Genomic DNA, 24,640 nt, shown 5'->3' on the forward strand with positions numbered 1-24,640 from the left:
TTCCAAAAACGAGAAAAAACGAGCATTTTTAAGAGGCTGCTGCTGACATCGGGCAACCTCAAACGTTAGACGGATTTTGTAAAAGATTAGTGAGAATAGTCCAACCGAGTTTCACTTCTATCGTGTATCTCACTGCCAGTTAAACAAACATAAAGGACTCACAAAGAGAAAAATATTTATGGGACTTTCAAAGGAAGTGGAAAGCGCCACCATCATATCTTAACCATCCACCGCATCATCCCCCCTGGAACACTCTGGATGACATTGGGTAATTATGCTCAGAAAGAATCCTTTTCTGTTTCTCTGCTAGCAAAGCCAAAGAGAAAGTCCCTGGCATTTATGTGTTTGTTCTCATTTCTCCAAAATAACCCAGCATTATTCACATTCATGGCAACACTGATTCGAATAACCTCCGCAATGATCAGGAGCCATTACCGCCTGCTGCTTAATTATTAGGATGTATAGCAATAAAAATTGATGACAAAGGCTATATTGCTTGTAATAAAGTAATGAGTTAATTGCAGACTTCCCTAATTATCATTTGTTTGAAGAGAGCGATGTAGTCTTATTAACCTTGTCAGTGCCACGGCCCCACTGAAGAAGCTATTTTCCCTGAAGCTGACACATTTTCATCTTGACTAAATATGCAGCTATCCATCAAAACTGCATTAATTCCACTTTGGTACATCTGTTAAATAAGCAGCCTGCAGCCTTATCTTCCCTCGATTTACATACATAAAAATTCAGAAATGCACAAAGGTACACTTCGAGCTTTTGTCAAGCCAGCCACATTTTTAATGGTGCCTTAAAATAAAGGCCTGGGTGTCTTTTTTTAGCCGTTTGTTTTTAAATTTAGATGACATCAAAAGTAGGCTTGAAGGCAATTTTATCTTTACTCTTTCTTTAAAAAAAACCAAATATTCCCAACTGCATCGGTAAACATCTAAACTTTCTGACAAGGTCACTTAATTATCAACTGCACCAACTGGAAAAGAGCTTCCTTATCTGCACAGCAAACGCTTCTTTTGTGCAGTCTGTGAGTGGTCCTGGAAAGGCGACGGCGTGTTCATTAATTGCAATTCAGAAGCTGGACTTCAGTCAGTGATTTTCGTCTTTTCTGAAGGTTCGCCTGTCATTGTGACTGGATTATTTTGCTGTTGAACCTCTGTCCCTTCAGTGTGCCGGCCCGCCCAAGATTCTGTGTTGGAAACTGAAAAGATAAGCAAACAAGTTACTTTTTCTAAATGTAAATAAGCAGAGCTCAGCACTCATCCTGAGACAAATTCAATTCTTGGACTGCCATAAAGAAAAGTGGACTCTGAAAGTATCTAGCAGAGGAGAAAGTCAACCACAAGAAAAAGGCTTTGTGCAGTAGCTGAATTTTTGTGGCTATCCAGATTTTAGAATCTTTTTAAGTTTGGGGGTTCTTTTAGGAAGGAAAGTTGCAGAAGGGAGACTTATGAAACACTGTGGTCTTGTGGAAAGAGCACAGGACTGGGAGTCAGGAAATATGGATTCTAATTCCAGCTATGCCACTTGTCTTCTGTGTGACCTTGGGCAAGTCACTTAATTTCTCAATGCCTTAATTCCCTCATCTGCAAAATGGGGGTTCAGAACCTGATCTCCTTCCCATGAGTTCCATGTGGGACAGGGTTTATGTCTGATATGATTATCTTTTACCTATCTAAACACTTAAGTACAGTGCATGGCACAGGGTAATAAATGAATAATAATTAATCAGTGGTATTTACTGAATGCTTTTTGTGCACAAAGCACTGAGTGCTTGGGAGAATATAATACAAGTAGGGTTCGTAGGCAAGCTTCCTTGCTTTTAACTAAGCATTGAATATCCTAATGATTAGAGGGTGGGAAAGTGTACTTTAATGGTTCTTCAGCTTCTGTACTATGGATCCATCATAAGGGGAAATGTATTTTGGCTTTCACATCAGAAGTTAAGTCTAACACCCCCCTCTTTCTCAGAACCCAGATCTTTCCCTCATTTCTCCAAAGGAAAAAGAATACTGGCCACAAAGAAAACTTCAGAGTCTAAGGAAGTACTCCAGAAAACTTTAATCAAACAACTGTTTTTATTGAGCACTGATAATGTGCAGAGCACTGTTCTAAGCATTTGAGCGAGTATAATATGACACAGTCAGTAGACACATTCCCTGCCCACAAGGAGAGAGAACGTGACCCAGTGTAAAGAGCACGGGCCTAAGAGTCAGAGGACCTGGATTCTTATCCCAGTTTTGCCACTTTTCTGCTGTGTGACCTTGGACAAGTCACTTCACCTCTTTGTGACTCAGTGCACTACTCAGATTATGAGCCCTATGTGGGACAGGGACTGCATTCACTATTATTATCTTGTATTTACATCAATTCTTAGTACAGTGTTCGGCACATAATAAGCAGTGAACATCAATAATAATAATAATAATTCTAAACCAAGGTGGAAACACACTTTGCAGAAAATTTTACATTTGCCATTGGTTATTTTACTTGCACCATTCCACACAAATTCATCTTACTTGAATAAGTGAGATATGAACTTTCTAAAACATTAGCAAAGGCCATTGAGATTGAAATCAGCTGCCTATATATGGTTTTGAACTTTTCATGTTCTACTCCGGTGCAGGTAAGAAAATGTGGGTTGAACTTCAATGTTTAGAAAAGCAATTCTATATGAATGTAGACTTTATCTCTCAGGGAGCAGACTGCTATTCTGTAACAGAACTGAGACCACACCTCTAATGAAATGAGTTCGTTTTCATCATTTTCAACAGTATCTGAGTACCCACAGTGTGCAGCACACTTATCTAAACACTTAAGAACATACATTAGCAATAGAAATGCAGTTCCTATCGTTAAGGACTTTATAATCTAATAGTGTAGAAAGAGTCGGATTGCCAAATATGAAATGACAGAAGAGAAAGTAAAAATAAAATTGAATGCAAAAATCAATTAAATTTAACAAATAGAGTGTGAAACTGGTTGATGGAGTAACGAGATCAGGAAGAGGGGAGAATAATCAGGAAAAGTCTCCTGGGGGAGGTGACATTTTAGCAGGAGTTTGGAAAAGGGGAGGGATGGCGTTTGACAAGTTACGGGGCAGGGGAGGTCGACGCAGGGAACAGGGCATGAACAACGGGATGGGTAAAGTGTTGGAGGTGGGAGAGTCAAGAATAATCCAAGGAATGAAGAGTGTGAGCTGACAAGAAAGAAGGGTAAGTCAAGGACGATGTCATGGTTTCAGATTCCTGGAAAGGGAGTCTGGTGTTGCCATCTGTAACTGGGAAAGTTAGGTAGGGAGTGAGCTGGGGATGGAAAAGTGGGAGGTTGGTTTTAGCTGCACTAACCTTTTGATACTTATTCATTCATCAATCGCATTTATTGAGCGCTTACTGTGTACAGAATAGTGTATAAAGTGCTTGGAACAGTACAATACAACAATAAACAGACACATTCCCTGCCCACAATAAGCTTACAGTCTCGGGGAGAAGGGACAGGGGGTAGTGGGCAGGGGAGACAGATATGAGAATGAAATGCAGACCACATTGGAGGGGGAGAGAGGTCAGGACTTGAGAGATGGAGAGGGGCATAATAAGCATGGAGGTCGGAACTGAATCCAAGGGAGTAAGAGTAAGGTGAAAAGGGAATTCACTTAGAGACTGAGAGGAGGAAGAGGAGTCAGAGAAAAAGATAGAAATGGAAGAGGAGAACAAGAATCAATCGGTATCAATCAATGGAAAGAGCATGGGCCTGGGAGTCAGAGAGTCTGGATTCTAATCCTAGCTCTGCCATTTGTCTGCTGCGTAACCTTGGGAAAGTCAATTAACTTTTCTGGGCTTCAGTTACCTCATCTGTAAAATGGGGATGCAATCCTACTCCCTCTTACTTGGACTGTGAGCCCCATGCGGGACAGAGCCTGTGTCCAACCTGACTAATTTGTAGCTACTCCAGCTCCTAGAACATAGCAAGCAATTTTCAAGCACAGAAATGATAATAATAATAACAATTTTCAATGGTATTTGTAAAGTACTTACTATGTGCCAGGCACTGTTCTAAGAGCTGATGTAAGCACAAGCTAATCAGTTTGGACATAGTCCCGGTCCCACATAGGGCTTTTAGTCTTCATTCCTATTTTACAGTTGAGGAAACTAAGGCACAGACAAATTACATGACATGCCCAATGTCACACAGCAGACAAGTGGAGGAGTTAGGATTAGAACCCAGGTCCTTCTGACTCCCAGGGTTCTGTTCTATCCATTAGCCAAACTGCATCTCCAAGGAGCACTTACTGTGTATAAAACACAGGACTAAGTATTTGAGAAAGTAAATGTAACAGAGTAGGTACACGGGGCACTGCCCACAAGGGGCTTAGAGCCTAAAGAGAGAACTGTGTCAAATAAAATTCAGATAGTATTTCTAGAAGAAGAGAGTAGTCTACAGTAGTCCGCCTGAGAAATCGAGGAGAATTTTGATAGAGTCCATTAGACTTACTAAGATCACTGGTAATTTGGGGGCGTGCCAGCTAAGTGAAGTGAAAGGGAAGGAAACCAGATTGTAGTGGGTTGAGAAAGGGATAGTGGAAGTGTATAAGAAGTACATGTAACCCATTTGAGAAATTTGGAAAAAAAATAGGAGGAGAGAGATAAGGCAATTGATGAAGGATAGAATAGGATCCTGAAAGGATTTTTCTTAAGGCTAGGAGAGAGGTGGCCACGTTTGAAATCAGAGTGGATGGAGCCAGCAGAGTCAGTGGTTGAAGACGGTGGGCGGGGGGGGGGGGGGGGGGGAAGAGTAGGAGCAAGAACAATGGGAGAGAAGAAGTAGAGGAGGTGAGAGGGCAGGGGCCAGATTATGAAGGCAATAAGGAGATCTCTAAAGAGATGGATAAAACAAGAAAGTGATAGAGGGATAGTGGTAGAGGGACACTTCGGAGTAGGGATGTGGTCCATTTGCTTGTCTTTATCTATACTTGCAGTTTGACTGATTACTATACAGTTGTGATCCTGATCTTGTAAAGCCATTTGAAAAAGAAGTGTCACCTAGTGGTAAAACCACCAATCTGGGAGGTGGAGGACCTGGGTTCTAATCCTGTCTTGCCCACTTGTTTGGTTTCGGCCTTGGGAAAGTTACTTTTCTTCTGCGTGCCTCAGTTACTTCATCTGTAAAATGGGGATACAATACCACAAGTGGGACAGGGACTGTGTCTGATCTGATTATAATAATAATACTAATAATTATGGTTTTTCTTAAGCACTTACTAAGTGCCAGGCACTGTACTAAGTGCTGGGGTGGATACAAGCTAATTGGGTGGGACACAGTCTCTGTCCCATGTGGGGCTCACTGTCTCAATCCCCATTTTACAGATTCAGGAACTGAGGCCCAGAGAAGTGAAGTGACTTGCCTAAGGTCACACAACAGACAAGTGTCAGAGCAGGAATTAGAATCCATGACCTTCTGACTCCAAGGCCTGTGCTCTTTCCACTACGCCATGCTGCTTCTCTACACCAGAATTATCTTATATCTACCCCAGAATTTAATGCATAGTAAGTGCTTAACAAATACACTTATTATCGTGATTATTTTTGTTGTTTACTCAAATGCTAAGTGTGTCTCAGGACTCATTTTCAGTACTTTCCATTATCTTCTAACACTTCAGATATTTTGAATCATTTTCTGAGATTTGAAATTTTTAATCCTCACCTAATAAACAGAATTCAACTGGGAGGTAATAAAGGCTTGAATTAGGATGTCACAGAAGGACAGAGAGGAAAGGGCAGATCTGTAAAATATCATAGCGGAACAAGCAAGATTTCCCTGGTGAATCTGTTCTTCCCAGAAGCTCAGAAAGAAACAGCATCTTATGGAATTTACAAAAATCATTTTTGATATTGGAGAATAGTAACCATATTCATTAGGTTGCGTTACACTGTACTAAACTGAATGTGAAACTCAGTCCCTGCCCACAAGAAGCTTAGACTTTAACAGGGGAGAATGACATAAACAAATTTTATAACAGGTGGAGTGAAAATGAGCAGTTATGCAATTCGATATTCATAGATAAAAAAGTGTTAGAACTGGCTATTAGGTTGATACATTTTGGGAGACTGGGAATTAACTGGGGTTGGAGAAGGTGGGATTTTAGGAGGGTTCTGAGTGTGGGCAGTGGACATGTTTGCCAACTCTGTTCTCACTGTACTCTCCCAAGTTTTTAGTTCAGTGCTCTGCACATTGACGATGATGATGAAGTTGAAAGAGCTGAGGTTTCGTGGGTCTGTGTTGGGGAAAGAATTGTAGACTGGAGAAAAGTATGAAAAAAAAGAAATGGGATTGTTGAAAGTGAGGTATAAAAGATGATCTTGGGAGGAACAATGAGTGAAAACTGGAAAGTAGTAGGTGAATAGAGCTGATATGTAGAATAACCAAGATGGTCAAGCATCTTAAAGACAATCATCAGGTGTTTTTTCTTATTGCTGAAGGAAATTAGATGCTGACTTTAAACACTAAGCATACTCAGATTTTTCCATTGAACTTAATTTAATTTTGTTATCTGGAAGCTTTCTCCTACTGGAGAAATGTGTTTTAAGAAGTGTATGAGGGACAGAATCATAGGAAATGGCCCATTTAACAGGAAGATGAGGTTCAGTTTAAGTTCCTTAGTCTAGTTTGAATTCCCCTCCTGTAATTATTGTGGTTAACCTTTCATTTGTTTTGAGTTCAGTTGATTTTAAGTCATCTAGTTTTGTTTTTATTTCTGAAAACCTATTTCTTCATGATTCTTCTTTCTAAAGAGAGTGAGGTTTGACTGCTACAGGTAAAATCTGACCTGCTGTTTTGAACAGTCATTGAAGGTATATTTGGTTTTCTGTGACACATAAATGGGCACAGAACGTAAACATAAATGGGAATGCATGATTCATTCAAACAGGAATACTAAAATTTCTCGAGGGGGAAGGAGGTATAATAATACACAGCTGGCAATTGAACACGGTCCCTTTCCTTCATGGGGCTGCATCCACCATCATGGCTGAACTTCCAAATAATAATGTTGGTATTTGGTAGGAACTTACTATGTGCAGAGCGCTGTTCTAAGCGCTGGGGTAGATATAGGGTAATCAGGTTGTCCCACATGAGGCTCACAATCTTCATCCCCATTTTACAGATGAGGTAACTGAGGCACAGAGAAGTGAAGTGACTTGCCCAAAGTCACACAGCTGATAAGTGGCAGAGCCAGGATTCCAACCCATGACCTCTGACTCTCAAGCCCGGGCTCTTTCCACTGAGCCATGTTGCTTCTCTATGTAAATAGTCAAACACAAATACTGTACCTGCAGATCCAGAGGACATGGCTGTCATTTGGCCAAAGTCTCCTTTGAAAATACTGAAAAAAATTGCAATGACAAATTGTAGGAGCTGGATAGAAAACTATTTGATTGGAGGTAAAAAATGAATAGCTTTCCTAGGGAAATAAGCCATTTTTCACCGTTTCGGGTAAGAAAATAAAAACAAAAGTGCTACAAGATGAAAAGTGTTTTTTTGACAATATTTTGAAATAGGTGTATCTCCAGCAACTGCAGGTACTTATTTTGCAATTTAAAGGACAAGCACTGTGAATTAATTATCAATGCAGTGTTAGAAAAAAAAAGCCAAACTACTTGCAATGTGATTAATACAAAATTCTGTAAAAAGGAAGAATAAATACTTACAACCTCATTAGCACTCCAAGGTTATTTCCAGGCCTCCATAAAGCTGGTATTTCAGCCTTAATTAGCATTGCAAGGAAGGAAAACAACAGGTACAGTAGCTGAATATCTGCCTAACACAACCATAGAATTCTCAGAAAAGCCATTCCTCCTCCATCAAACAGTGGGAAGCTGTTCTATAGCCAAGAGAAATGAGCTCTATTGAAAGCATGAGGCAGACTGTATGAAATTCAAATGGGACCCGAGTAGCCACCAAAAGTAAGATTGTACCAGGGAGATTTTTCCCAGTGATGCAAATGACCTGGACCACCTCGCCCAAGACCTATAACAAACCTGAACTGGAGATAAATGAGGCACAGAGACACTGAGTGACTCGCCCAAGGTCACACAGCAAGCAACCATTGTGGCTGAGATTATAATCCTGGTCTCCTGACTCCCAGGCCTCTGGTATTTCCACCAAGGCACAAAAAGCAACTCACATTATCAGGGAACCGCTGTGTCATATGAAACACAGGCAGGCTGGTGAAAAATCTGGTGAATAGTGTATAGAAATTACATAGAAAAAAGTCTTTGTAATGAATCCTAAATGTTCCATATTGTTGAACCGACCAGAATATAATTTTGAGTTAGAAAGAAAATCATCCTTGCCTGGCTGACTTCAGGTAACAACACTCCTATGTTTTTATTTCCTTATCTCTTATTCAAGGATAGTATCGATTTTATGGGCGGGCTTGCGGGGGTAGGTAAATTTTGAATAGGTAACGGGGCTCCAGATTCCTAGATGAAAAGGGCAAAAAGTATTGAGTAGCAAATTTTTACTGGATCATAAAGAAATCGCGAGTGGTAAGTGATGGTCCCACGTGGTACAATCTTATTTTATTCATTCATTCATTGTCGTATTTATTGAGCACTTACTGTGTGCAGAGCACTATACTAAATGCTTGGGAAAGTACAATACAACAATAAACAGTGACATTCCCTGCCCACAACGAGTTTACAGTCTAGAAAGGGTGAGACAGACAACAATACAAATAAAAAAAATACAGATATGTACATACGTGCTGTGGAACTGGGACGGGGCGGGGAAGAGCAAAGAGCATAGGTCAGGGTGATGCAGAAGGGAGTGGGAGATGAGGAAAAGTGGGGCTTATCTGGGAAGGATTCTTGGAGCAGATGTGCTTTCAATTAGGCTTTGAAGGTGGGGAGAGTAATTGTCTGTCGGGTTTGAGGAGGGGCCAGAGGCTAGAGATTGGCAGTGAGATAGGTGAGATTGAGGAAGAGTGAGAAGGTTAGCATTAGAGGAGCGAAATGTGTAGACTGGGCTGTAGAACGAGAGAGGTGAGGTGAGGTGAGGTGAGGTAGGAGGGGCAAGGTGATGGAGTTTTTAAAGCCAAGGGTGAGGAGCTTGGCTTCATTATCCATATGACTCTCTCATTTTATTTTTAGCTCACTGGATCAAGAAATCATTTGCTTGGAGGGAAAGATCAACCTTCACCATGTTCTGCCAAAAGTTTTATAGGTCAGAGAAGATGATGAAATGCCAAGGGATTAGAAGGGGAATGAAGAAGGACAAAAACAAATGTTTGGGAGAATGAGCCACTCCTAATCCTGGGTGGAAGAGAATGTGGACAAGTAGGGCGGGGTCAGGGGAAGGACAGAGGTCTTGAGTGACTAACACGATTTCTGGGGAAGAAAAAGCCAGTTCAACCCCTGCTTAAACTGAAAGAGGGGAAAGAAGAAAACACCCAGAAATGTGGTCCTCATCATACCACATTTTCCAAGGCAGGACTCTGTTCTTTGATCCAGTCAAAAAATAGAATACCATCCAAGAGTCATGCACTTTTTATAATAATCCCTTTTCTACATTTATTTGGCTACCTCCTTGACTGTTATGAAGGATTCCAAGGAGAAATGCCTGACCTCCAAATGGCAGCTTCTTTCTTCTGCTTTCATTTTCCTTATCCCCTCCTCATGTTCAGGTAATGGGTAACAACACAAGTGCATACAAACACACCTTCACTATTTATTTTCAAAACAAACCTCAGTTTTATAAACCGACCGCATTTTCATCCGTTGGCATCAAAGAACTGCCAGTAATCCTATATGAAACTGAGTCAGAGTCTTCAAATGCTTAGAATGAATTACACCCACCTAAGAATTGAGGAAAAAAATTCACCAACAAACTCATTTTTTGGATTGATTATGCCAGACAGTTTTGCAGACTGACATGGGGGATTCATATTAAGCTAGGAGACATTACTACAGAAAAAGAGTCCATCGACGAGGTTACAGGGAAAAAAAACATTTTGAATGATCTCAATTTAGTTCCATCAGAAGCAGCTCTTGACCTAGGATATTTCATATTTCCCCAGAGGAACATACCCATTTCACTTTTTCTGATGAAAAATATACAGGTCTGATACTCAATTCCCAGCTATAAAAATGTACACACACACACACACACACACACACACACACACACACACAGAGTTGTACTTTGTTTTTTGAGGAGACAAAACTACTGAGGGTTTCTCCCTTAAGGGACCATATCTAATTCCCACTTCTGTATTCCCTTCAAAAGTTTGATACACTGCTTTGTGCACAGTAATAATAACAATGTTGGTATTTGTTAAGCACTTACTATGTGCAGAGCAGTGTTCTAAGCGCTGGGGTAGATACAGGGTAATCAGGTTGTCCCACGTGAGGCTCACGGTCCTAATCCCCATTTTCCAGATGAGGTAACTGAGGCACAGAGAAGTGACGTGAGCTGCCCACAGTCACACAGCTGACAAGTGGCAGAGTCTGAATTCGAACCCATGACCTCTGACTCCCAAGTCCAGGCTCTTTCCACTGAGCCACGCAGTAATAACAATAGATACTATTACTATACTACTGAGATTTATATATCACCCACAGTCCCAAATACTGTGATGGCAAAGACCTATGAAGCGACCAAGAATTCCTTCCACCCAGAAAACCAGCACGGCCTAATAGTTAAGAACACGGGCCTGGAGTCAGGAGACCAGGATTCTAATCTGGGCGCCTCTGCTTGTCTTTTAAGTAATCTTATGCAAGGCACTTCACTTCTCTGTGCCTCAGTACCTCATCTCTAAAAATGAAGATGAACTATGCCTTCTCCCTTTCCTTTTGACTGTGACTCCCATGTGGTACAGGGATTGAGTTCCATTTGCTTTTCTTTTAGTTTTTTTGTTTTTTGGAGATTTTAAAGTGATTTTATGGTCTTTGTTAAGCACTTACCATGTTCCAGGGACTGCACTAAAAGCTGGGGGAGATACAAGATAATCTGGTTGGACATAATCCTTGTCCCAACTGGGGCTCAAAGTCTTAGTCCCCATTTTACAGAGGAGGAAACTGAGGCACAGATAGGTGAAGTGGCTTGCCCAAGGTCCCAAAGCAGATGAGTGGAGTAACGGGGATTAGAACCTAAATCCTCTGAATCCCAGGCCCGTGTTCTACCCACTACTCCATACCATATCTATTATCAATCAATTGTATTTTATTGAGTCTTGTGTGCAGAGCACTGTACTAAGCATTTGGGAGAGTACCATATAACAGTGTAACAGTCACATTCCCTGCTCACAATGACCTTAGAGTCTAGAGGGGGAGACACACATTGATATAAACAAATTATGGATATGTAGACAAGTACTTGGGGCTGGGAGGGGGAATGAATAAAGGGAGCAAAAGAGGGCAATGAAGAAAGGAGTGGAAGAAAGGGAAAAGAGGGCTTAGTCAGGGAAGGCCTTTTGAAGAAGATGTACCTTCGATAAGGCTTTGAAAGGTGGGAACAGTAATTGTCTGTCAGATATGAAGAGGGAGGGCGTTCCAGGCCAAAGGCAGGACATAGGCATGGGATGAGAAATAAGATAGATGAGATCGAGGCCTATTTAGAAGGTTAGAAATAGAGGAGTGAAGTGGGCAGGCTGGATTATAGTAGGAGAATAGCGGAGGTGGAGAATAATGGAGGTGAGGTAGAGGCGGAAAGATCATTGAGGGCTTTAAAGTAGTTGGTAAGGAGTTTCTCTTTCATGCAGAGGAGGATGAGCAACCACTGGAGATTCTTGTGGAGTGGGGAAACATGAACTGAATGCTTTTGTTGAAAGATAATCTTGGCAGCAGGGTGAAGTACAGACTGGAGAGGGGAGAGAGAGGAGGCAGGGAGATCAGCAAGGAGGCTGATACAGTAATCGAGGTGGAGTAGGATTAAGTGCTTGGATTAATTTGGTAGCAGTTTGGAGAGGAAAGGACAGATTTTAGTAACGTTGTGAAGGTTGAACCAACAGGATTTAGTGATAGATTATGTGTGTTGAATGAGAAAGAGGAGTTTAGAATAATGCCAAAGTTATAGGCTTATGAGACAAAAAACGATGGTGGTGCTGTGTACAGTGAGGGGATCAGGGAGAGGACTGCAGAGAGGAGCTGAAGAAGTAGATTTGGGAATCATCTGTATAGATGTGGTAGTTGAAGAGGAGGAGACTGCAAAAGAGACAGAGTAAGTGGCCAGAGAGATAGAAAGAGAACCAGGAGAGGACAGTATCAATGAAGCGAAGGTTGGATAATGTGTCCGGGAAAAGGGGATGGGTCCCAGTGTCAAAGGCAGATGAGAGGTCAAGGAAGATTAGGATGGAATTGAGGCTTTTGGATTTGGCGAGAAACAGATTGATTGTGACCTTTGTGACCTTGAAGGGCAGTGGATAGATGCTACCAAGCAGCTATCCACTGTCCTGCATTTTAATCTGATAAACTGGATGAAATAAATACAGATCATTTCTTCACAATTAATATTAAGAGCAATTAAAAAAAACCCATCAATGTAGGCCAAACACATTTTCCAAGGGGTTTAACTGGATCAAATTCATTTGTAAGAAGAATTAAGCTTGAAGAATGCAGGAGTTAGTACCAGAAAAAATTTTCACAAAAGTATTCTTCCAAATCCTCCAACAAATTAATTTAGTTTCCTACGTAAAATATGAATTATCATTTTATTAGACTTTTTTTTACAATACAGAAAAATAGCTCACAAACAACTTGGACTTTTCCTCCTGATGAGTGGAGCTCGATTTCCATCACATTCCCCTGGGCCAGCTTTATGGATTCGGGGCAAATCTTCCCCTGCTGGGAACTTTCCTTTGTCTCCTCCTCCATATCCTTGCTGTGTCATAAACTTCTTCCCCTTGCCCTCTGCAACTTTGGGAGATCAGATATCAAGTGCAAGCTTTTCCACCTCAGAATGAATATCTCCCTTTTTCTTCCATCTGTAAAATCTCAAATAATGAGACTAGTGATTTGACTGCTATTTTGTTTAATGCACCCCCTTCGAGAGGATGCTATATGATGGGGATGTGAAGTGAGAAATACATAACACTGGGTGTGGTGTGAAGACCGGATTATTTTTTCATTTGAAATCTCCCAAAGTGATGAGACACTGTTGGGGCATAGGCGCTAAAGTGTGTCACCCTAAAAATTTGGCTGCGCACTGCTCGGGAAGATTAATTTAATATTGGGTTAGGCTCTTCAGGGCAGATTTGGGCAGTGTGCACTCACTGTTGCTTGCATTCAGTGCATACACTATAGAATAATGAATCATTCAGTGTCTGAGCCACAAAGTAAGGGAAGTTAATAAATACAAATCCAATAATTTACTCCCTCCATAGCTCATCCTCAAATATCCATTCAAGAGCATTTTGGCTCATTTTCATCTAATCCTCAATTTAGTTGATTTTGCCATTAGTACAGGTACTTCAGGATGATAAACATTTTCTGATTTTTTCCTGGGGCTCATTTTTCCTTGTAGCTTGTGTTTTCATATATGACTAAGTATGATGCATTTATTAAACACCCTTTAATTCATCCATCCATCCATCTTAATGAATGATCTCCATCCATTCGGCAATGACTCTCCTTTTAGTTTATCAATCACAATGCCATGCCAGTAGGACTGGAATTTCTAAGAACTTTTTCATCCATTATGCTTACAAGAGCCTTTATTCCTATGACCTTTGACCATTATCTGAAGTCAAATTGCTTTGACACTCATTCAAATTCCAAAGTCAGTAACACTTCTTTGGAAATCATTAAAATGAAAAGAAACCTTAAATATGAAAAAAACCCCAAAATATTAAAATATTTTTGATTTCCTCTCTGTGCAATGCCTGCAGTTTCAAATAAAGAGGGCAGATGGGATATTATACCTCCTATTGGGAGAGTAATAATGTTGGGTTAGCTCCATAATACATTATATTATAATATCATATTATGAGAGAACTGCTATCTTGGTTTCTACTCCAGGAAAAATTTCTTTAAAGAACTTTTAAGAAGTGACTTTATCAATAAACAAAGTTTCTAATACTTTTATAGTTTAAAAGGATTCAAAAAAGCATTGATTGATTTAACAACTGTCTAACAAAAGAACAGAATTAGTCAATCTGAATTTTATAACCTGTGGGTGCTCCACCTATTCTGAATTCCCCTTCATTTTGAGAGAAATAATTTTTTCAAGGGGATATCTTTTACCATTCTGGAGGTTAAATCTGCTTGGAGCTAAAATTGTATTTTGCCTTAGAAGCCATCTATTCTGATGTCCTCTGGGTTTGAAGATGATACAACCAACAATAATTGCTCTCTGGGAATGCAAAACTGGGCGTAAAATTTCATGTAAGCCCGTCAAATGGCAGGGACTGTCTCTATCTGTTGCCGACTTGTTCATTCCAAGCGCTTAGTACAGTGCTCTGCACATAGTAAGCGCTCAATAAATACTATTGAATGAATGTACAGAGACGAATATATAAAAAAGATGCCCTGTGTTTTGTGGCTGAAGTTGAAATTTGCAGAATCCAACGTTCTATGTAGGGGTTTCTCAGAGTCATGTTCTTGTTGATACCTTCGTAAAAAGCTTGATTCAGTTTTCTCAATCCTGACAGCTGAATCTAGCCTCATGATAATAATAATAATAATAATTATGGTATTTGTTAAGTGCTTACTATGTGCTGATCACTGTTCTAAGTGCTGGGCTAGATACAGGGTAATCAGATTGTCCCACATGGGGCTCACATTTTTTTAATCCCCATTTTTACAGATGAGGTAACTGAGGCACAGAGAAGTGAAGTGACTGGCCCAAGGTCACACTGCAGGCAAGTGGCAGAGCTGGGATTAGAACCCACGACCTCTGACTCCCAAGCCTGGGCTCTTTCCCCTAAGCCACGCTGCTTCTCATTATGTTACAAAAGTAATTTTAAGTAGCTATGTTTCTTCATCAGTCTATGACATATTCAGACTGAGAAGCAGATGGCCTAGAGAAAAGATCACAGGCCTGGGATTAGAGGACCTGGGTTCTAATCCCGCTCTACCATTTGTCTGCTTTGTGATTTTGGGCAAGGGATTAAGACTGTTGAGCTCACGTGGAATATGGACTGTGTTGAACCTAAATATCTTGTACCTTCCGCAGTGTGGTATGGTGCCTGACACATAGTAAACACTTTACAAATATAATTTTTTAAAAAATTGTCCTTATCCTGGCCATTTCTATGGGAGATTTTTATACAGGAGAAGACTTCTCATTTTTGCAATTTATGAAATGTATACTAAGATGCTAATGCTACTAAGATCTAAACGTTAACATATTTTAGTTAGAAAATTAATTGATATGGCATTTTCTTGCATTTATTGTCCACACATACACAAATTTTCAAACATGGCTTTGAAACATCTTTCTGAATAGAAAGTTTTGCCTGCTTTCACAAATCATCCTTCCCAGATATATAATCCCAGATATCCTTCCCTATATATAATACTATTCTAATCCATCCAGAACAGTATTCTGGTCCAAAATCTCTTATTCACATTTCTCGTATTTACTGAGCACTTGCTGTGTGCAGAGCACTGTTCTAAGCAATATTTTGGAGGTGGTAGGTACATTCCCTGCCCACAATGAGCTTCCAGTCTAGAGGTATTCGACACCACTGGACCTTTAGAGAAATAGTGTCCATTTATCACCCTGAACATGCCACCAGAGGACCTCTGATGAATGAAAAATAATAATAATTGTGGTATTTGGTAAGTGCTTACTATGTACCAGGCACTGTAGTAAGCACTGGATTAGATACAAGCAAATCAGATTGGATGCAGTCCCTTTCCTGCATGGGGCTCATGGTCTTAATCCCCATTTTAGAGATGAGGTAACTGAGGCACGGAGAAGTGAAGTGACTTGTGTCCCAAGGTGACCCTGGGGTACCGACCATCTCAAAGTCAAATGCTATCTCGTGACCTCCTCTCCTGAGCCAGCAGGTGGAATTCGGAAGTGAGGGTGGAATACCGCCCCACAACCTAAACTGCCAGATTGACAGCCCAAATTGGGAATACAAAAGATATCCCTCAACCCCATGCCAATCAAATTAGGAATGGAGGAGGGGGGAGGGCAGAGATTGGATAAACTGAGGCTATAAACTGGAATGGCCTAAGGGCACAGGTGAGAAATACCTACCGCCTCTAACCTCCGGTGCAGAGGAACTGGACTTGCAGCAGCCGGCTGCAGGTCACCTCTGTCCAGAGAGTGAGAAGGCCGCTCTGCCTTCACCGAGTGAGGAGCCGTGGGATGGGTGAGTGTCCCATCCTGCTGAGTGCTCGTGGGGTTGGAAGCCAGATGCTTCACCATGGGTATGTAACGTTAAAATGGATTTGATGTCTAAGTGGGTGCCTCCCCAGTTGGATGTGAATATGGTGGGAGCTAGCCAACTCATCACGTTGTGAGTAAACCACAAGTGAGCTCGGCCTGGGCGGGCCCTGGTGTCCACCCACATGTGAGTAACATACCAGTGTATTCCTCCTGCTAGGAAGTTCTAACACCATATTCCTCCCAAAAGGCAGGCTTTGACAACATATTTCTCCCAAAAGGGAAGGCCGGTTTGTCGCATCTAAATAACTAATTAATTCAATTCGCCCCACGGAATAAATTTTATACAAACTCAGGTTTTCCATCCCCGGTCTCTCTCTCTCTCTCGCCGCGCCGATCCCGAAAGAACCTATGTCCCCGGAGACTGGTAACAACTTGCCCAAGGCCAAACAGCAGACAATGGGCAAAGCCAAGATTAGGACCCATGGTCTTCTGAATCCCAAATCTTTGCAGATGCCTCCAGCCTCAGTAGGGCACCAAAAAGATGGCAAGAAAATTTCAATATTCTAAAACTGTAATATCACCTAATTCCAACACTCACAACCATTTTCCCTTAACAATAATGATAACAGTAATAACAGTGTTGGTATTTGTTAAGTGCTTACTACGTGCAGAGCACTGTTCTAAGCACTTGGGGAGATACAGGATAAGCAGGTTGTCCCACGTGAGGCTCACAGTTAATACCCATTTTACAGATGAGGTACCTGAGGCACACAGAAGTGAAGTGACTTGCTCACAGTCACACAGCTGAGAAGCGGCGGAGCTGGGATTCGAACCCATGACCTCTGACTCCCAAGCCCAGGCTCTTGCCACTGAGCCATGTGTGGCATTTGTAACGTGCTTACTGTGTGCCAGGCACTCTTCTATGTGCTGGGACAGATACAAGGTAAACAGGCTGGACACCGTCCCTGTCCCACAGGGGACTCACAGTTTTAATCCCCGTTTTACAAATGAGGTAACTGAGGCACGGATAAATTAAGTGATTTGCCTACCGTCACACAACAGGCAAGTGGCCAAATCCAGATTATAACCCACGTTCTCTGACACCCAAAACTGTGCTCTTTCCACTAGGCCATGCTGCTTATCTTATAATGTCAGTCTCCCCCTCCAGATTGTCAGCTCACTGTGGTCTAGACTGTAAGCCCGTCAAACGGCAGGGACTGTCTCTATCTGTTGCCGACTTGTTTATTCCAAGCGCTTAGTACAGTGGTCTGCACATAGTAAGCGCTCAATAAATACTATTGAATGATTGAATGAATAATAATGTTGGTTGTTAAGTGCTTACTATGTGCCGAGCACTGTTCTAAACGCTGGGGTAGATACAGGGTAATCAGGTTGTCCCACGTGAGGCTCACAGTTAATCCCCATTTTACAGATGAGGGAACTGAGGCACAGAGAAGTGAAGTGACTTGCCCACAGTCACACAGCTGACAAGTGGCAGAGCAGGGATTCGAACTCATGACCTCTGACTCCCAATCTACCAGTTAACACTGGGCGTGGCCAAGTGAAAACAATGAGATTTGTTTGATGGAAATGATTCAGAAAGCAAATAATTTACTTGCAACCAATTACTGTATCAATGATCCTAATGACTTCATAAAATAATTCCACTGATTTCTAGTTGCCTGAGTCAGATTTAGCATGTCCCCTAAGGCACTTGTGCCAATCAGACCATTTCTTGGAACCCAAAACAACTGAACAAGAGTAATTCTACAGTTTCTTGCAGATGCCTCTTTTCAGATTAATCACCTCCTTACTTCTCCTTTTACCCTCTAGCTTCACTTGCATATTCCCTCTTGACCTGATCTTAATATTACATATACAATTCTCCAAACATGGATTTGATCTTAATCAAAGGTTTGGATAACTTTCACCATTTAATTCTCACCAACAAATGGTATTGAGAAGCAGCTTGGCTCAGTGGAAAGAGCCCGGGCTTGGGAGTCAGAGATCATGGGTTCGAATCCCGGATCTTCCACTTGGCAGCTTTGTGACTGTGGGCAAGTCACTTTACTTCTCTGTGCCTCAGTTACCTCATCTGTAAAATGGGGATGAAGACTGTGAGCCTCGCGTGGGACAACCTGATGAACCTGTGCTCTGCACATAGTAAGCACTTAACAAATACCAACATTATTATTATTATTATTTCAACACTTAATTCTGTGCAGACCATGGTACTAAGTACTTGGCAGAGTCAAAAGAATAGGTTAAACCCAATGCCACCCTCAAGGTATTTACAATCCACCTCATCCTTCTACTTCTGGTGTTATCTCATTCTCTGGCAGACTTCTAAACCAAGGAAATCAGGTCAGGTATATTAATAGGGGAGAAAAAAATGAGCAGGATCTGAGGAAAGGAAAATAAATGACAGCCTTAAGTACAAGAAAGGTTTTCGGAGAGTGGGCTGTGCATTTTATGCCCATAACAATCAGCATCACTTTTGTAAATAGGATGCTTTCTTTGGGCTACATCTTCAAAGCTCATTTCATCCATTAAAATGTATTCTTTAAAATGGTGTAACAGATTTTCTCCTGACTGCATTGTAAGCAAATAGGCAGAATATTTAACAACTTCAAAAGCTCAGGGAAAATGGCCTCCTTTAAAACTTGAGTGGGTGGAAAGTGTAGAATTTACCTTTTGTCAGTTTTAAAATGGGATGCTTCAAGCATGGTGCCAAAGAAATAGCCAACATTGCTAAAAGTAAAAGAAGATCTGATAAAACAGTTTTTCAAAGGCTCTGCCTCCCCCTGAATGACAGTTCATCTTTACCTTCTAACAAATCACAAATAATTCCAGCTCTTTATTCCTCTAACGCTTTTAGAGTTGTTTTCATTCATTCCTCAACAGATTCAGCAGGATTTTAAAAGTTTCTCAGCTTGTTTTTATTATCTTCTAAATTATGGCTCATTGACACTTAGCCCTTTGAAATATCCATTCGTTTGTCTCTTTGCAAAGTTTATTACAAAGATAGAATGAAGCAGCATTCATTCATTCATTGTTGTATTTCTTTAGCACTTACTGTGTGTAGAGCACTGTGCTAAACTCTTGGGAAAGTATAATACAAACATAAACAGTGACATTCCCTGCCCACAGTGAGTTTACAGTCTAGACGGGGCAGACAGACTGGCTCAGTGGAAAGAGCACGGGTTTAGGAGTCAAAGGTCATGAGTTCTAATACCGGCTCTGTCACCTGTCAGCTGTGAGACTTTGGGCAAGTCACTTAACTTCTCGGTGCCTCAGTGACCTCATCTGTAAAAATAGGGATTTAAAAAAAATGGGAGCCCTATGTGGGACAACCTGATTACCCTGTATCTATTCCAGTGCTTAGAACCATGCTCAACACATAACATTTGCTTAACAAATACCATAATTATCATTAATTATTATCAATACAAATCAATCAAATTACAGCTAACAATTATGGCAATAATTGTGGTTTTCGTTAAGTGCTTCCTATGTGCCGAGCACTGTTCTAAGCGCAGGGGTAGATACAGATAATCAGGTTGTCCCACTTGGACCTCACAGTCTTAACCCCCATTTTACAGATGCAGAAACTGAAGCACAGAGAAATTAAATGACTTGCCCAAGATCACAGAGCTGACAAGCGGCGATTCTGGATTAGAAGCCACGTTCTCTGATTCCCAAGCCCGTGCTCTTGACACTAGACCATGCTGCTTCTCTAATGTACATAAGTGCTATGGGGCTGGGAGGGCGGAAGAGTGAAGGGAGCAAGTCAGGACGAAACAGAAGGGAGTGGGAGATGAGGAAAAGTGGGGCTTAGTCCGGGAAGGCCTCTTGGAGGAGATGTGCTTTCAGTAAGGCTTTGAAGCACACCTTCTAGATGTAAGCTCATTGTGTTTAGGGAATGTGTCTGCTATACTGGTATGCTGTACTGTCCCAAAACAGTTCTGGCTCAGTGGAAAGAGCCCGGGCTTTGGAGTCAGAGGTCATGGGTTCTAATCCCGGCTCTGCCACTTGGCAGCTGTGTGACTGTGGGGAAGTCACTTACCTTCTCTGTGCCTCTGTGACCTCATCTGTAAAATGGGGATTAAGACTGTGAGCCTCATGTGGGACAACCTGATTACCCTTTATCTACCCCAGTGCTCAGAACAGTGCTCTGCACATAGTAAGCGCTTAACAAATACCAACATTACTATCATTATTATTCTGTGCACACAGTAAATGCTCAATAAATACAATTGACTGACTGACAGTTCCCCTTGGTTCCTCTAAGCACCCTATTGTCCCTTTTGGAGACAGAACACCAGTCTGGCAGGATCATAGGTCTTCTTTGGGAGTAGAAGTGTTTATGTTCTACTAGTCACGGGGTACCCAGATTTGCAACCCAGCTAACGTATATATTTTCATTACCCTATTTATTTTGTTAATGAGATGTACATCACCTTGATTCTATTTATTTGCTATTGTTTTAATGAGATGTTCATCCCCTTGATTCTATTTATTGCTATTGTTTTTGTCTGTCTGTCTCCCTGGATTAGACTGTAAGCCCATCAAAGGGCAGGAACTGTCTCTATCTGTGACCGATTTGTACATTCCAAGCGCTTAGTACAGTGCTCTGCACATAGTAAGTGCTCAATAAATACTATTGAATGAATGAATGAATGGGGTCGCGCCTTATCTACTCATCTTGCTAAAAATGTAATTACATAGTTGTAAACAGTTGGAAATGCCTAATTCCTTACATCTTCCTTCTTTTCCTTTCCCGCCTTGGCATATTCCTGTCTTGCTCATTTAAATGGCCAATCTATTAAAATTAATGTAAATGTAGGAACATCACATTCAACAGCATGCCCACCTGTCACGTCCAGTGCCCTGGATATGTTCATAAACTAATAGGTTAAAAATAATGGACAATGGTTGGGAAAATTCAAAGTGTCCCTACAGATCTTTTTCGGGGTTGGAAAAACAGGATTTTTCCATTTAGCTGATAAAAATACCTTAAAATACTTCCGTAGCTATTTCAGTAGCATCTTTAGCTCCCAAACTTAGTTCTGCAAAAGACCAACTAAATAATAAAAAATGAAGGATATTTGTGAAAACATCTAAATTTGGCATCAACAATTATGGCTCACATAACACTGCCTTTACTCAATTCTGTATTAGCTTGACAATTCTGTTTTCAGAGCAGTGGCGACAGAAAGATAGCTAAATATTGATTTTTAAAGAAGGTGTTTTCCAAGCTAAAATCCTGGAGGAAAAACTGGAGTCCAAATTCAGGGTTTATTTAAGACCTTAGCAAAAAGCTGAAATGCCAGGTTTATTCAACTCACTGAACAAATGTGATATTAAGTGGGTCTCGCAGAATATATCTTCGGATAAAAACAAAGCCTTCCTTTTAGTCCTACACAATTTAATGAAATTCATGCATCACTGCTTTGTTATAAATTAAAGATTAGTATTTTGGGGGGTTTGGCTCAAAATACAAGGTGACTGCAAATGGATTAACTTTACACATGTACAGAGAAATTGTATTAGCTAACAAAAGTTGTTTCAAAAAGAAGGAGGTTATTAAGACCAGTAATAAAAGTCTATGCAGAGTTACACTGGAGATTGATTATTCCCCGAATGGTGTGACTTTGGCAGACCATTACAGAGTGAAAAACCTTGTGGGAAAAATTCATGTCGTGATAATCATGCTATTCAGTGAGAGATTTTTCATCAACTTGATGGAACCCAAACTAGGATTTGGGTCAATGCATGTGCATAGGAAAAATCTTGAATTAGGAACCATAGGCATTGCAGTATAAAGAATTAAAGGGATGAAAAGGAACCTGAAGAATTTATTTAGTCCCTCCCTTGACCTCAAAATACTAAGCCATTCCCCAAGACAAGAATGCAGCCTATTTTTGAAGATGATCTGGGAAGAGGATTCCACAATCTCCTGTCTGGAATTTCTTCCTCAAACTGATTAAAAGTTTTATGAAAAGCACACCTCCTCCAAAAGCCTTTCCCAAGTAAGCCTCCTTTTTTTAAAAAAATGGAATTTGTTACATTCTTATTATGTGCCACTTAGTACAGTGCTGGAGTAGATAGGAGTTAGGTTAGAAACATCCCATGTCCCACCTGGGACTCACAGTATTAATCCCCATTTTACAGATGAGGAAACAGAGGCACAGAAACATTAAGTGACTTGTCCAGGGTCACACAGCAGACAAGTGGCAGAGCCAGGCTTAGAACCCAGATCCTTCTGACTCAACCCATGGTTTCTCCACTAAGCCACATCTTGCCTCTGGCCTGGAACCATCTCCCTCCTCAAACCCGACAGACAATTGCTCTCACTGCCTTCAAAGCCTTATTGAAGGCCCATCTTCTCCAAGAGGCCTTCCCAGACTAAGCCCCACCTTTACTCATCTCTCCCTTCTGCGTTGCCCTGTCTTGCTCCCTTTTCTACCCCCTCACCCCTCAGTCCCATAGCACTTATGAACATATTTGTAATTTTATTTGCATTCATGTCTGTCTCTCCCCGCCTAGACTGTAAACCCACTGTGGGCAGGGAATGCGTCTGTTTTATTGTTGTATTGTAGTCTCCCAAGCTCTTAGCACAGTGCTCTACATATGGTAAGAGCTCAATAATTATGATTGAATGAATGAATGTTGCTTCTCCCACTCCCACTCCCTTCTGCATCACATTTGCATTTGCACCGTGTATTTACCCCCCCACTAAACCCCACTGGACTTACATACATATCCGTGATTTATTTATTTACATTATTATCTAGACTGCAAGCTCACTGTGGGCAGCAAACGTGCCCACCAATTCTGTTATATTACACTCTCCGAAGATCTCAGAACAGTGCTCAGCACCAGTAAGCACTCAGAAAATGTGACTGAAAAACGTGACTTGATAAATCCAAGTTGAATCCTCCTGCTGCCCCTGAAACTGATGTCATTCTATTCATGATGGTGATGGAATTGATTTATCAGTGGCATTTATTGAGCACTTACTGTGTGCAGAACACTGTACTAGATTCTCATGGGAAAGTTCAACACAGCAGACTTGGTAGCCATGTTCTCTGCCCCCAACAATTTAACAGTCTAGAGTCTGGAAGATATTAGGTCATATGAGGACAGTTGCTATAATTGCATAGGAGCTGAAACAAATGACTGATAATAATAATAATAATAATGATGGCATTCATTAAGTGCTTACTATGTGCAAAACACTGTTCTAAGCATCGGGGGGATACAAGGTGATCAGGTTAACCCACATGGGGCTCACAGTCTTAATCCCCATTTTACAGATGAGGTAACTGAGGCACAGAGAAGTGAAGTAACTTGCCCAAAGTCATACAGCTGACAAGTGGCGGAGCTGGGATTAGAACCCATGACCTCTGACTCCCAAGCCCGGGCTTTTTCCACTGAACCACGCTGCTTCTCGACTATTATTCTTATGTACATATCCAAAATTTCTGTTCATATTAATACCGGTTCCTCCCTCTAAGCTGTAAGCTTGTTATGGGCCAGAAACACTCAGTACAGTGCTCTGCACACAGTAAGCACTCAATAAATATGATTGAATGAATGAAACATGTCTGTACTCTCCCAAGCACTTAGTACGGTGCTCTGCACCCAATAAGTACTCAATAAATGCCACTGATGGATTGACTGCCAGCCTAGGAGTGGGATGGGGGTAGGAGAAAATAGCAGTCCCTGATCTCCTCATGTAGGTGCTATCCACGATCAAAGAAACATCTTTGGCAGGTTTTGCTCTACGCTTTAATCACCTCTAATCTGAATGCTACGAATGGGAATAACTGAAATCCAGTTTAGGTGGCAATTTACGCTAAACGAATACTTTTGCGGTAACTTGTGCCCAACTTGTAAACAAGCAGCGTGGCTCAGTGGAAAGAGCCTGGGCTTGGGAGTCAGAGGTCATGGGTTCAATCCCAGCTCTGCCACTTGTCAGCTGTGTGACTGTGGGCAAGTCACGACACTTCTCTGTGCCTCAGTTACCTCATCTGTAAAATGGGGATGAAGACTGGGAGCCTCACGTGGGACAACCTGATTACCTGTATCTACCCCAGCACTTAGAACAGTGCTCTGCACATAGTAAGCGCTTAAAAAATACCAACATTACCATTATTATTAGTAACTGCAGTACACTAGTGCCATGTGATGAACGTATGCTGACAGCAGCTATTACTGATGCATGAATTTTACTTGAAGGGGTGAATAAACCAAGAATTTAGAAGGAGAGTCCCTGACGTGTAATTAAACCATG

The 24,640-nt window shown here is 41.2% G+C and overlaps 1 long non-coding RNA gene across 1 annotated transcript in view; it reads right to left on the reverse strand.

The window, feature by feature from the left end:
• Nucleotides 1-760: 760 nt before the first annotated feature.
• Nucleotides 761-24,640, reverse strand: part of LOC120639010 — a 194,674-nt gene continuing 170,794 nt past the window's right edge. Inside the window, exon 2 of the long non-coding RNA XR_005661094.1 lies at nt 761-1,210. This is a non-coding gene — a long non-coding RNA (uncharacterized LOC120639010). The remainder of the gene's footprint in view (nt 1,211-24,640) is intronic.

The sequence above is a fragment of the Ornithorhynchus anatinus genome, chromosome 2 (assembly GCF_004115215.2).
Source record: "Ornithorhynchus anatinus isolate Pmale09 chromosome 2, mOrnAna1.pri.v4, whole genome shotgun sequence".
NCBI lineage: Eukaryota > Metazoa > Chordata > Mammalia > Monotremata > Ornithorhynchidae > Ornithorhynchus > Ornithorhynchus anatinus.